Source organism: Callithrix jacchus, chromosome 4, assembly GCF_049354715.1.
Source record: "Callithrix jacchus isolate 240 chromosome 4, calJac240_pri, whole genome shotgun sequence".
NCBI lineage: Eukaryota > Metazoa > Chordata > Mammalia > Primates > Cebidae > Callithrix > Callithrix jacchus.
In genome coordinates, this window is record NC_133505.1 from 117,891,416 (window position 1) to 117,904,886 (window position 13,471).

The following is a 13,471-nucleotide window of genomic DNA, read 5'->3' on the forward strand; positions in this document are numbered from 1 at the left end:
TGCCAAATTTTTTTATACACATTATCTCATGAAATTAATGCACATGAGACAGGTGTTTTGATTTACAGATGAAAAACTAAGGCTCAGAGAAGTTTAACATTCTACCAGACCCTTAAGGAGGGAGGAGATTTACATTCAGTTTGTATAAATTTTCTCTTAATATGAGTAGTTTCTATTTTATTTTTTTGTTGAGAAATAATTTCTAATCAGTAATGTGCACTAGTCTTAATTAAGTGTATAGCTCAGTGGATTTTTACTTACATATATACCAGTGTAACCACTAATCTGATCAAGATTTAGAACATTTTCTTCCTTCTAGAAGGTGTCCCCTCCTAGTGCCTACCTCTGGACCCTAGGATAATCACTAGCTTGACTTCTGTCACCATTGATTAGTTCTGTTTGTTTTGGACTTCGTACAAATGGAATCAGACAGAATGTACACTTCTGTGTCTCAAATTATAATTCTGAGATTTCATCCATGTTATGACTTGTATCGATAGTTTGTTCCTTTTTACTGCTGTATAATATATTCCACAGTGTGAATTTGTGCACAATTCATTGACTCATTCTTCTGTTTCCAAACATTTGGATTATTTCCATTGTTGGACCGTTATGAATATACTTGTTCTGAATATTCATGTACAAGTCATTTCGTAAGCATATGTACTATTTTCTCTTGGATGTCTACCTGGGAGTGGAGTTGATGGGACATAGGGTAGTAAGTATATGCTTAACTTTGCCAGTTTTCCAAAGTGGTGAGGGAAATTTATACTCCCACTGAAAATGAATGACCTTGTAGTTGCCCCACATCCTTGTCAAGCAAGGTCATGCCTTTTGCTGTCAGCCATTCAGTTCTATCCCAACGTGATTTTAATTTGCATTTCCTGGATGAATAATGTTGTTGAGCATCTTTTTTCTATGTTTATTGGCCATGAAGATATCCTCTTTTGTGAAGGAACTCTTCAAGTCTTTTGCCCATTTTTAAATGAATTGCCCTTTTCTTATAGATTTATAGTTCTTAATATACTCTGGTATGAGAATTTTGTAAGAAATATGTATCGCAAATATCTTGCCAAGCCTGTAACTTACCTATTCACTTGCTTAATGATGTTTTTGATTAACATACATTCTTATTTTTGAAAGGGTCTAATTTAACATGTTTCACTTTTACGGTGAAATATTTTAAAGAAATCTCTGTCTACTCTAAGGACATGAAGATATTCAACTGTTTTCCTCTAGAGGCCTATGGTTTTACCCTTTGCATATAAGAATATGACCCATGTAAAATAAGCATGAAAGTTTTTTTTTTTAAACATGAGTATGTAAATGACTTGACACCATATATTGAAAAGACTGTTTTCCTATTGGATTGCAGTGGTGTTTTTGTTGTAAATCAAACGACTATATATATGTGTGGGTCTATTTCCAGAGTCTTTACTCTGTTCCATTGGTCTATGTGTTTACCCTCGTCTCAATAGTACTTTTTCTTTTTTTTGAAATGGAGTCTCCCTCTGTCGCCCAGGTTGGGGTGCAGTGGCACAAACTTGGCTCACTGTAACCTCAGCCTTCTGGGTTCAAGCAATTCTCCCTGCCTCACCCTCCCTAGTAGCTGGGATTACAGGCATGTGTTCCACATCTGGCTAATTTTTGTATTTTTAGTAGAGATGGGGTTTCGCCATATTAGCCAGGCTGGTACTGAACTCTTGACCTCAGGGGATCTGCCTGCCTTGGCCTCCCAAAGTGTCGGGATTACAAGTGTGAGCCACCGTGCCCGGACAATATTACTTTGTCTTATAGTTTTGTGATGAATCTTCAAATCTGGTAGTATAAGTCTTCTGACTTAGTTATTCTTCAAAACGGTTTTGGCTAAGTCCTTTTCATTTCCTTATAAATGTAAGAATCTTGTCAATTTTTACAAAACTGCTGGGATTTTGACTCTATAGGTCAACTTAGAGAGGACTGACATCTGAATAGTATAAAGTGTTATAATCCATGAAGGTGGAATATCTCTTCTCAATTATATAGTTTGATAGCAAAAATTTGGGTAAAACTTTAGTTATTTTCAAATGGTTAAGGTAGAGTTCTATATAATTCAGTAATTCTACTCCATATACCAAAAAGAACTGAAAACATATGTCTACACTGAAACTTGTACATGAATGTTCACAGCTGCATTATTCATAATAGACAAAATGTGGAAATAAATGACCATCAACTAACGAATGGATAAATAAAATATGGCATATCCATACAATAGAATATTATTAGGCAATAAAAAAAGAAGTACTGATATGTGCTACAACATGGATAAACTTTGAAAACACTGTGCTAAGTGAAAGAAGCCAGTCACGAGTGACTACATATTGTATGATTTCATTTAAATAAAATCTCCAGAATAGGCAAATCCATAGAAACAAAGTGGAGTAGTGTTTGCCTAGGATTAGGGAGAGGGGAGGGGACTGGGGCAGTGATGGCTAAGAGGTGTGGTGTTTCTTTTAGGGTAATGAAAATGTTTTAAAATTGATTGCGGTGATGGTTGCAAAACTCTGAATATACCAAAAGCCATTAAACTGTACAATTTTAATGAGTGAATTGTATGTAAATTCTATCTCAATAAAGCTGTTTTAAAAAGTTTTAAAGTAAGTTTGTTCAAAATCTATTTTTATGGAATGAATTGTGTATCTCTCCCTTGCCCCACACAAATTTATATATTGAAGCTCTAACCTCCAATACCTCAGAATGTGACTGTATTTTGGAGATAAGGCCGTGAAGAGGTCTGTCATTAAGTTAAAACCAGGCCTCTGGGGTGAGCCTGAATCCAATCTGACCCGTGTCTGCCCTTGTAAGAAGAGGAGATTAGGAGAGACATACACTGGGGACGTGTGTGATGAGAGGAAAGTCCGCCTGAAGGAGGACACAGGGAGAAGACGGCCATCTTTAAGCCAAAAGGTGAGGTCTTCACGAGAAACCAACCTGCTGACACCTTGATCTTGGACTTGTAGCTTCCAGAACTGTGAGAGATCTCTGTCATTTAAGCCACCCAGTCGGTGGTACTTTGTTATGGCAGTCCTAGCAAACTAATACACCAATGTTGATTTTTGTATTCTTCAATGCCACATTTAGTCAAACTCTAACAGTACAGAAACTTTCCATGTCTACAGAGAATTCAAACCAAACCATGTTTTCAGCACAGTAAGAGTTTTTTAAATTTTTATTATTATTTTTTAAGTTGCCAAAGTAAAGAGTTGTTTTTTTAGAAAACATTTTGATGGTAAGCAGCACCTCAGAATTCCTGAGGTTGTTTTCTTTTTCTTTAAAAAATTCTAGACAAATGAGATTCTCTAAATTGGATGGGGTTTGGGGGGAGGGGTTAGAGATAATTACTGAAAAAAATAAAAAATTTACTCAGTATTGTCAATAATTCTCAAGATAAAAATTCTCAAGCTGAATCTCATAAAGTAATTATGATACAAATCTTTGAATCTGTTTAATTTAAAAACATGTTTCTATATATATTAATGCTTTATAGTTCAATAAAAAGTTCAAAAATAACATGAAAATAGATAAAATTACTGGAAGACACCATGAACCTATTTTTAGGTTGTACTTTTAAAAATTCAAATCTTTTAAGGAACTATGGTAATTACTGTATTTTTTTTCTTTTGGAATAAAACATTGAGAAATAAGTGAATCTCTTTAAATTCTAATTATGAATGAACACAAAGGAAGGTGTGAATGGCATATTGACAAGCGCATAAGACGGAATCATGACTTGGTTTTCTAACAGGGGAATGTGTGTTTCTTAGGAAAACTGAAGAGCTGTGCTGCTGCAAAGCAGTTTTGAAATCTGCTTAATAAACTCGGTATTAGAAATAAATCTTTGACTTCTGGCCAGGTGCAGTGACTTATGCCTGAAATCCCAACACTTTGGGAGGCCAATGCGGGCAGATGACTTGAAGTCAGGAGTTTGAGATCAGCCTGGCCAACACGGTGAAACCCCATCTCTACTAAAAATATAAAAATCAGCCAGGCATGGTGGTGAGCGCCTGTAATCCCAGCTACTCGGGAGGCTGAGGCAGGAGAATTGCCTGTACTCAGGAGGCGTTGGTTGCAGTGAGGCGAGATTGCACCACTGCACTCCAGGTTGGGTCACAGAGCTAGATGCCGTGCATCTAGCCAAAAGACATTTGACTTCTATTGATTTCTTCTAAACCAAATATTAAAGTTGACTTCTAACACTCATTTTTGGTGAGGATCATTTCAACGCAACCATGAGGATGAGTAACTCTGTATTTGGCAATTTCCCCAATGTCACCAAGTCTTTCTGGCACCAAAGCCTGTACCCTTCACCACTACGGTAGATGGGATTGAAAGACTTGGTCCCAACTCTTCACTCCCCTTTGTCATAACATTGCAGAGCCCACCCTCAAAGGGTGGTATAGGTTCCCGACCCATTGATGTGTGCTTGGTCACATGACTTGACTGGCCAATGGAATTTGAGACATCATGATGCACTCAGTGGTCTTAAGAGTTTGAAAGGCTTGGCTTAGCTCTGAGGGCTTCTGTGATAGCCATTAAGACATGAATTTCCCAGGAAGCCACTGCCCCCTTCAGCAGGGGCCCAGAATAAATACTGTGAAACAGCCTGAACTTGACTTGAAGCCTGCAGCCAAGTTCCACAGTGGGCAAATTGGAACTCTGAGCCTGGAGTCCAGTCAGGTACAGCAGCGTGCTGGTATACCTGCAGACCTATGGGGAAAAAAAATCCAACTTGTCATTTTAAGCCATTAAGTTTTGGAATAATTTCTGTAAGCCTAGTGTTATTGTACCAATAGTCAACTGATACACCACGATTTGACATATTCAAAATATGGTCCTTGGACACTGGTATCAAAATCATCTGGCACTTATTCATAACAAAGATTATAGGAAGATGATTACTTATTTGCACTAAGCAGTTTAATGGAACAAGTCAGCAGGAGATACTAAATTTAAGAATGTATTAAAATTAATATTGAAGCAATTCAATTTCTAGACATTTCTCCCAGGGAAATCCTTACAGATGTCCATAAAAAGGGCAAGGAAGTAATGTTGTTTGTAACACTGAATATCTGGAAATAACCTGAATATCCATCAACAGAAGAATGGTTAAATGAATGATGCCGTTTCCACCTTATAGCATGCTACTAAGTATTATTTGTTAAACAGAAGCGAGAAAAATTCTCTGAGTCTTACTGTTTGGTGGAAAGTCAAGGTGTGGAACAATACGTGCAGTAAGATTTCATTTATGTAAAGAAAAAGCACATCTATGTAAATGTATTTAAAAAGATGATAATTACACAAACCAAGTTGCTAAGTGATTACCTTTGGGAAGGTGTGATGTCGAGAAGTTGGGGGTGGTCTTTGCTTTATCTGTAGTGTTTATTGTTTTTACACTGACTAGGTTGTACACATATATTACTTATGCCATTAAGAAGAAAAATACTATGTATTTTTAAACATAGGCTGAATGTAGTGGCTCATGCCTGTAATCCCAGCACTTTGGGAGGCCAAGGTGGGAGGACTGCTTGACAACCTGGGCAGCATAGTGAGACCCTGTCATTACCAAAAATTTTAAAAATTAAAATTACCCAGGCATGGTTGTGTGCATCTGTAGCCTCAGCTACTCAGGAGGCTGAGGTGGGAGGATCACTTGAGCCCAGGTGATAGAGGCTGCAGTGAGCTTTGATTAAGCCACTGCACTCCAACCTAGATGACAGAGCAAGACCCTGTCTCTAAAAAATTTTAAAAATTTAGAAAAATGTAGATTTTTAGGTTTCACCACAAATCAGAAGAGTCTAGGAATCTGCGGTTAACTAAATTTTCAGTCCCTATCTTCTCACTTGCCTGACCCAGCAGCAAGCTCGGGAGGAAGCAGCCAGCCAGGAGAAGAGCTGGAAACATGATGCTACCTGGGCAAAAGACACACTGCAGGATTTCCCCTGTGGGGGGAGGTGGAGGAGAATTCTGCCTGAAGGTTTTCCATTTTAAGAAAGGCAAAGGAGGGGCCCGACAGGTGATTCACACCTGTAATCCCAGCACTTTGGGAGGCCAAGGCAGACAGATCACAAGGTCAGGGGATTGAGACCATCGTGGCTAACATGGTGAAACTCTGTCTCTACTAAAAATACAAAAAATTAGCCAAGCATGGTGGATGTACCTGTAGTTTCAGCTACTCGGGAGGCTGAGGAGGGAGAATCGCTTGAACTCAGGAGGCAGAGGTTACAGTGAGCCAATATTGTGCCCCTGCACTCCAGCCTGGGTGACAGAGCAAGGCTCTGTTTCAAAAGAAAAAAAAGAAAGCCAGATGAGCTTCTAGAGCCATTTGGCAGCTGGAGAAAGTCCCTGTTAATGGCTAGGATGTCCTCTACGGGGCATTGTCATCCCATCCTGGTCCCATCCCTCCCCTGGGGGGAGTATATCTGAATCTTGGAAGGGTAAGAGGAGGTACTTGAGATAGTTGCCTTTATCAGAAGAGGGCATGAGAATCGAGGTGGGGCATCCTGAAGTGAGGCCAGCCTAGGGAGAGGGCACTGGACACTGTTTCACATGGAGACAGTCTGAAAAAGATGAGGTAGGGGACAGGAATAAAACCAGTGGGAGTTTTCTGTATATTTTTTGAACAGTTTCATCTATAAAACCAGGGCCTTGTCCTGAAAAACAGTCCCTCGTGCCCTGTAAGTCTGTGATCTTCTGGGACTCTCTGCTGGAGGTCAGGCTCATCAAACCCAACAGGGTGGTAGTGGCACCTCCTGGAAGTGCTGATGTGAAGGCCCAGGCCCTGCAGCCTCAAATCAAGTAGAAGAAGAGCCATGAGCTGGGCACACTCACCTGCTGTGATGGAAGTCAGGTCCCCAAATTCCCAGTCCAGGTTCATGGCTGTTCCCAGGATACTCCTCACAGGTCACAAGTCACTGTTGTATCAGAGACTTGCTTTCTCAGCAGTTGAGTCTTGCCAAGCCCAGCTGACCTGCCTGGTTGGTTTCTCCAACAGCTGAAAGCCCCATGCAGAGGCTGCCTTGCTGCCTTCCCTGGAGGGGAGGATCTGCAGCCGTGCCCTGGAGTGTCTGCTCACCAGCCCCTTCTGTGTGCCTCCTTGCCAGCAGACTATGAGACAGTTGACAGGGCTACCCAGACCAGAGTTGAGGGCTGGAGCCTTCCATGGCTGGGCCACTGGGGCTGGGCAAGAGGGACTGAAAAGAAACCCAAGTATGTGATGCAATTGCTCTGCTGCCACAAGTTTCCAGCAGGAGGAAAGTGAGAGGAAAAACGGGCAGGACCGAATGCTTTATTCTCCCAGATTCCTAGCTGGAATCCTAACGCCCACCACCGCCCATGATGGTATAAGGAGGTGGGGCTCTTGGGAGGTGATTATTAGGTCATGAGACCGAAGCCCTTGTGAATGGGAGTAGTGCCCCTATAAAAGGGACCCCAGAGAGCTCCCTATTCCCTTTCACCATGGGGGGACACAGACAAAGGCACCATCTATGAACCAGGAAGCAGGCCCACACCAGACACCAAACCTGCTGGTGCCTTGATCTTGGACTGCCCAGCCTCCAGACTGTAAGAAATAAATTTCTAGCTAGGTATGATGGCTCACACCTATAATCCCAGCTACTTGTGAGGCTGAGGCAGGAGAAGCACTTTAGGCCAGGAGTTTGAGAACAGCCCGGGCAACACAGTGAGACCCCATCTCTAAAAAGGTAATAACAGGCTGGGTGTGGTTGCTCATGCCTATACTCCCAGCACTTTGAGAGGCTGAGGTAGGTGGATCATCTGAGGTCAGGAATTCGAGACCAGCCTGGCCAATGTGGTGAAACCCCGTCTCTACTAAAAATACAACAAATTGGCTGCGTGTGATGGCACATGCCTATAATCCCAGCTGGGAGGCTGAGGCAGGAAAATTGCTTGAACCTGGGAGGCAGAGGTTGCAGTGAGCCAAGATTGCACTGCTGCACTCCAGCCTGAGCGACAGTGAGACTCTGTCTTTAAAAAAACGTAAAAACAACAAAAAAAAAATTCGGTGGTTTTTAAGCCACCCAGTCTATGGTATTTTTGTTACAGCAGCTGAATGGACTAAGACATGTTCAATGACAAATTCATGGCCTTTTGCCTGAGAAAGCCTTATTTAGTAAGTCTGGGAGGGGCTGAGAAACCTTCATTTTTCTTCTTTTTTTTTCACATCAGAAGGTAATGTGCAGACATCATAACAAGATTCAAGGGTGACATATGTCACACATATGCATGGACATCCAATTATTATGTTTAAGAACTAAAGGATCAAAAACTACATTTTAAAAGATTCTCTTAGACTGGATGTGGTGGCTCATGCCTGTAATCCCAGCACTTTGGGAGGCCGAGGCAGGTGGATCATCTGATGTCAGGAGTTTGAGACCAACCTGACCAACATAGTGAAACCCTGTGTCTACTAAAAAAGCAAAAAAAATGGCTGGGTGTGGTGGCGGGCGCCTGTAACCTCAGCTACTTGGGAGGCTGAGGCAGAAGGATCGCTTGAACCCAGGAGGCAGAGGTTGCAGTGAGCCGAGATCAGGCCATTGCACTCCAGCCTGGGCGACAGCAAGACTCCATATAAAAAAAAAAAAATACAAAAATTAGCCAGGCTTGGTGGTGGGCACCTGTAATCCCAGCTACTTGAGAGGCTGAAGCAGGAGAATCGCTTGAACCTGGGAGGTGGAGGTTGCAGTGAGCCAAGATCATGCCACTGCACTCCAGCCTGGGCGACAGAGCAAGACTCTGTCTCAAAATTTAAAAAAAATATATTAATAAGAGATTCTCTTAGGTCATGCACAGGCAGGTTTGAGAATGGTGATTTTAGGTTAACCTGGTTGGGGTTTGTTCAGAAAGCTTGAGAAGGGTCAGAGGTCAGTGTGAGAAAGCTGACTTCGCTTCAGCTGTTAGGAGTTTCCCTCCCTGGAGTCAGGGGCAATGGCTTGATTCACCTTGTGACCTAGAACCTCAAAAGCAACCCCTTTGTACAGAGGGAAAATCAGATGTTGAGCCAGGATGGAAGTGTAGCTAGCTAGAACAGCATCCCCAGGGCTGGGACCCAGGCAGAGGGCCCAGGAGGAGCCACCAGGTCCACATCTGCAGTCAAGATTCTCACTGGCAAATTCTTACATGTTTGCAAAAAGCAGCTCATGTTTCACGCACTGTCTGCATGAGCAGCTGCTTTCTATTCTTGATGTGGGCCATAGGATCTCTAACCAGAGTGGATGTAATATACATATACCCTCTCTTGATAAGTCTGAAGCAGGGTGTGTCTGTAACTCCAGCTAAGGCAGGGCTCTGCCGGTTCCCTAATCAACCATAGAAGTCTAGATCAGGCCTTCTGGGTATACTGGGTATACTGGAGGCTGGACGGTTTCAGGAATAGGCGTGGGTGCTTTAATTTTAGGCAAGAGCAATCCTAACACTTACAGCAAAGAGCCTTCCCACCAGGCTAAGAGTTCCAGAAAGTCTTATATTACAGCACCAAATCCAGTGTTATGGTTCCAATCAATTCAGGAAATAAAAAGTCTACAATTTATTCGGGTCTCTAAGACTCAGAACTCCTGGCCAAAAATGTGCCCTTTGATCTTTATCCCTTTAATCTGAAGTATTCTCTAAATGCATTTCCATTTTAATAAACAATGCCTTCTATTGGCACAATACTTTTTATTGAAGGAACTCAGCTTGTGTTCAAGGATTCCAATCCTTGGATTAAAATCAGTGTCATATATCGGTCCTAGTGTGTGCCAGCTTCCTATCCTCAGTTACCTTAGTGGCAAGGGGCAAAACTCAAGGACGTACACTAATAATCACAGCCATCAAAAGACCAGAGCCAGGAGTTGGGAGTTCTCAGAGGGAGGCCATCAGTAGACGTTTGAGTTGGGTCTCAAAGAATGGATAAGCTTTTAAGAGGAGAGAGGGGAAAAGAGCAGTCCAGGCAGGAAGAAATACTGAGCAGTGCAGAGAATGCTTGGAGAGTTGTGGGTAACTCAGCTAAGCGGGGAGATAGGGCAGTGGTGATGGTGGAGGTGCTGGGGAAGATGAGCCTGGCCACACGGTGGAGCCAGAGTGTATTGGGCCAAACTCCCTCAGATTTGCTCAAGTAAAGAGCTGATGTACACAATGCTTCAGAGGAATCTCACAGAAATGGTGCAGGACAGCGCAACTGGACCTCCAGTCACTCTCTGGTGGCCCTTGGTTTCTCTGCACACTGCATCCTCTGACCTCCCATTGGGCAACTGTGGCCCTGACTCAAGCCAACCTATAGGCCAAGCATCCGTCACCACAGTCTCTTGATTCTTGGTTCCAACTCAACAGAGACAATTTGATTAGCCAGTGGCCAGTGGACTGTCTGTCCCCTGGTCAGGTGTGTACCCCTCGAATATCAGCTGTTCTGGTTGGGGGCAGGGTGTGGCTGATATACAGTGAAAACACAACCTACTGGGCTCACCCTTCAATAGAGGGTATAGTGTGTGGAAGTTTAAAGAAAGAGGCATGGGCTGGGCAGGTCTCCAAACGGGTCTCCTTCCAAATAGTAGGGGTCAGTGGGTACTATTACATTTTTTGAGGAGGAAAATAACATAATTAAGTCTGTAATTCTGGAAGACTACTCTCTACCATGTGAAGGATAAGACTGAAGGGGAAGGGGAAGTTGCCAACACGTATCAAACATCTACCATGTACCACACACTTGCCACATGTATCTACTAGTACCTAGCCCCTATGATGCTACATATTGTATGCATATTACTTTTTCTAGTTTTCACAAAAGCCCATTTTATTTATGAGAAAACTGCAATCTCAGTGCATTGGGAAGTTGAGGTGGGAGGATTACTTGAGTCCAGGAGTTTGAGATCTGCCTGGACCAAAAAACAAAACAAAACAACACACACACATGAAATTAGCTGGGCATGGTGGTGCATGCCTGTAGTCCTAACCTCCAGGGAGGCTGAGGTGGATGGATGGCTTGAGCCCAGGAGTCTGAGGTTACAGTGATGAGCTATGATTGCACCACTGCATTCTACCCTGGGTGACAAGCTACCCTATCTCTTAAAAAAAAATGAGTAAGTAAAAAATAAAAGAGGCCAGGAAGGAAGGTGAAGTAATTTGCCCAAAGTCACATAGCTAGTCAGTGGTAGAACTGTGATTTGAACTTAAAAGCTGTCCAGACTCGAAATCCACACCAAGAAGAAAATCTGCCAGGATAGCCCTATCTGCAGGTGCCCCACGTGCCGCGAGTTCAGACTGAGCTTGTCATCTTCTGCCTGCTTTCTATTCCTCTTCTGTATCGCCATCCTCCCAGTCACCTAAACCCACATCCCTCTAAGTCTCAGTCTCCTTGTCTGTAGAACAGAGATGATTATCATGTATCCTGAAGGTTGTTGTGAGAATTAACTTAGAGGATTCTCATGAAGTGTTTAGCATCATGCATGGTGCTATATGGTGTCTGCCAGTGTCCCCAACTTTTTTGCACCAGCACCAGGTTCATGGAAGACAGTTTTTCCATGGCCTGGGGGTGGGTGTGGGGGTTGGGGGGAGAGTTACAGGATGAAACCATTCCACCTCAGATTATCAGGCATTAGATTCTCCTAAGGAGCCTGCAACCTAGATCCCTCACGTGCACAGTTCACAATAGCGTTTGCACTCCTATGAGAATCTAAATGCCGCTGCTGATTTGACAGAAGGTAGAGCTCAGGCGGTAATGCTCACCCACTTACTTTCTGCTGTGCAGCCCAGTTCCTAACAGGACATGGATTGGTACCCGTCCACAGTCCAAGGGTTGGGGGCTGCAGAATCAACAGAAAGAACAATTGATTGGCTCTGGGGAACTACAGGAGTTAACTTGGAGTTTTGCTTATCCAATACAGGAGCTGGCAAACTTTTTCTGAAAAGGGCCAGATAGTAAGTGTTTTTGGCATCATATGTCATACAGTCTCTGTTGCAACTTCTCAGCTTTGCCATTGTTGGGCAAAACCAGCCACGGACAAGACATAAATGAAAGAGTATGCTGTGTTCCAAGAAAACATTATATACAAAAACAAGCAGGGGCCTATTGGACCGAAGGGTTGTTTTTTGCTGCCTCATGGTCTTTGCCGCACCTCATCTCATGAAGAGGCCATGTCTGTTTAGTTAATTGATTTTTCTCCAGGGTCTAGTGCAGTGCCTGGCACAGAGCAGACATTCCATAAATATTTATTAAAGGAATGATTAAATGAGAGAAAGCAAACAAGTAAGAACAAAAGAAAGACTGAGAAGAGACAAACCTTTGAGATCACCTGGATATCTGTGACAGGGTTCTGTGTAAGAAATAGAAACCACACTAAGGTTTTTAAGCAAAAAAAGAATATAACATAAAGAACTGCAAACTTGTTGGAGGGGCTGCAAGAGAGGGCTCTAGGCTGGGCCTCTGAGGATGGCTCCCAGAAAGTGGTAAAAGCAATTTGCCAGGGGAGCTATCGCCTCTGCCACAATCAGGAAAATGGACTCAGGAAGCTGCCATTGGAACTACTGACTGCAAGAACATCACGGCTGTAAGCCAAGGTCAGAAAGTGGTCAGAAGCCAGGAACAGCATGAATTACTGCCACTACCACATTTGCTAGGCAGAGGAACCTAGCCATTGCCACGTCCTTGAGATTCTTGTTGCCCATGAAACTGGAGAATGGTGATCAGTGGCTCCATGAACTTGCTTCAGAAAGTAGCCAAAAGCTGCAAGATGTTGGCCTCCGCCTTCCAAGCTTTGTGCAAACTCATCTAATTGGTGTAGCTGAACTTACAGTCATGATCCTAATGAAAAGAGAGTCTGGGCAGTGTAGTTTTTGGCTTCCTAGACTCTGCAGCATCAGGAGGCACCCTAGAAAGATGTGGGAATGGATTCATGCAACATTTAGCATAGAGTATACATTCTCATGATTGATTGCTACAGAGTAAACTATCTGAAGAGTTAATGGCTTAAAACCACGATCATTTGTTTTGTTCAGAGATTTGAAATTTGGGCAGAACTGGGTGGGGCCAGCTTGTCACTACTTCATGATGAGTCATCTGGGGTCATTCAGCATGGGCACCACCGTGTGAGCAAGCCCACGCACACATGGGAGCCCAAGTGGAGAGGAACTGAAGCTCCCAACAGTAGCCCCAGCTGAGCTCCTGAGGTCAACAGCTGGCATCAGCGTAGCAGCCGAGTTGATGCAGAGCCAGTGTGAAACTTGAGAGCCACTGTGATAGCAGCTCCTCCAGCCACACTTGAGCTGCCCTAGCTGATGCTGTGTGGAACAGGGGTGAGCTGGCCTCGATGAGTCCTGCCCAGATTGCAGATTCGTGACCAAAATAAACGGCTGTTTCTATTTCTGCCACTAAGTTTTGGAGTGGTTTGCTATGTAGTGAGAGATCCCCAGTATGTGCAGGTTGTGCTGAATGGGAAGGAGG

The 13,471-nt window shown here is 43.2% G+C and overlaps 1 non-coding gene across 1 annotated transcript; it reads right to left on the minus strand.

The window, feature by feature from the left end:
- Positions 1-8,220: 8,220 nt before the first annotated feature.
- LOC118153394 (small nucleolar RNA U13) lies at positions 8,221-8,320 on the minus strand. Its single transcript, XR_004742632.1, has one exon. It is a non-coding gene; the product is annotated as a small nucleolar RNA U13 (small nucleolar RNA).
- Between the last annotated feature and the right edge of the window lie 5,151 nt (positions 8,321-13,471).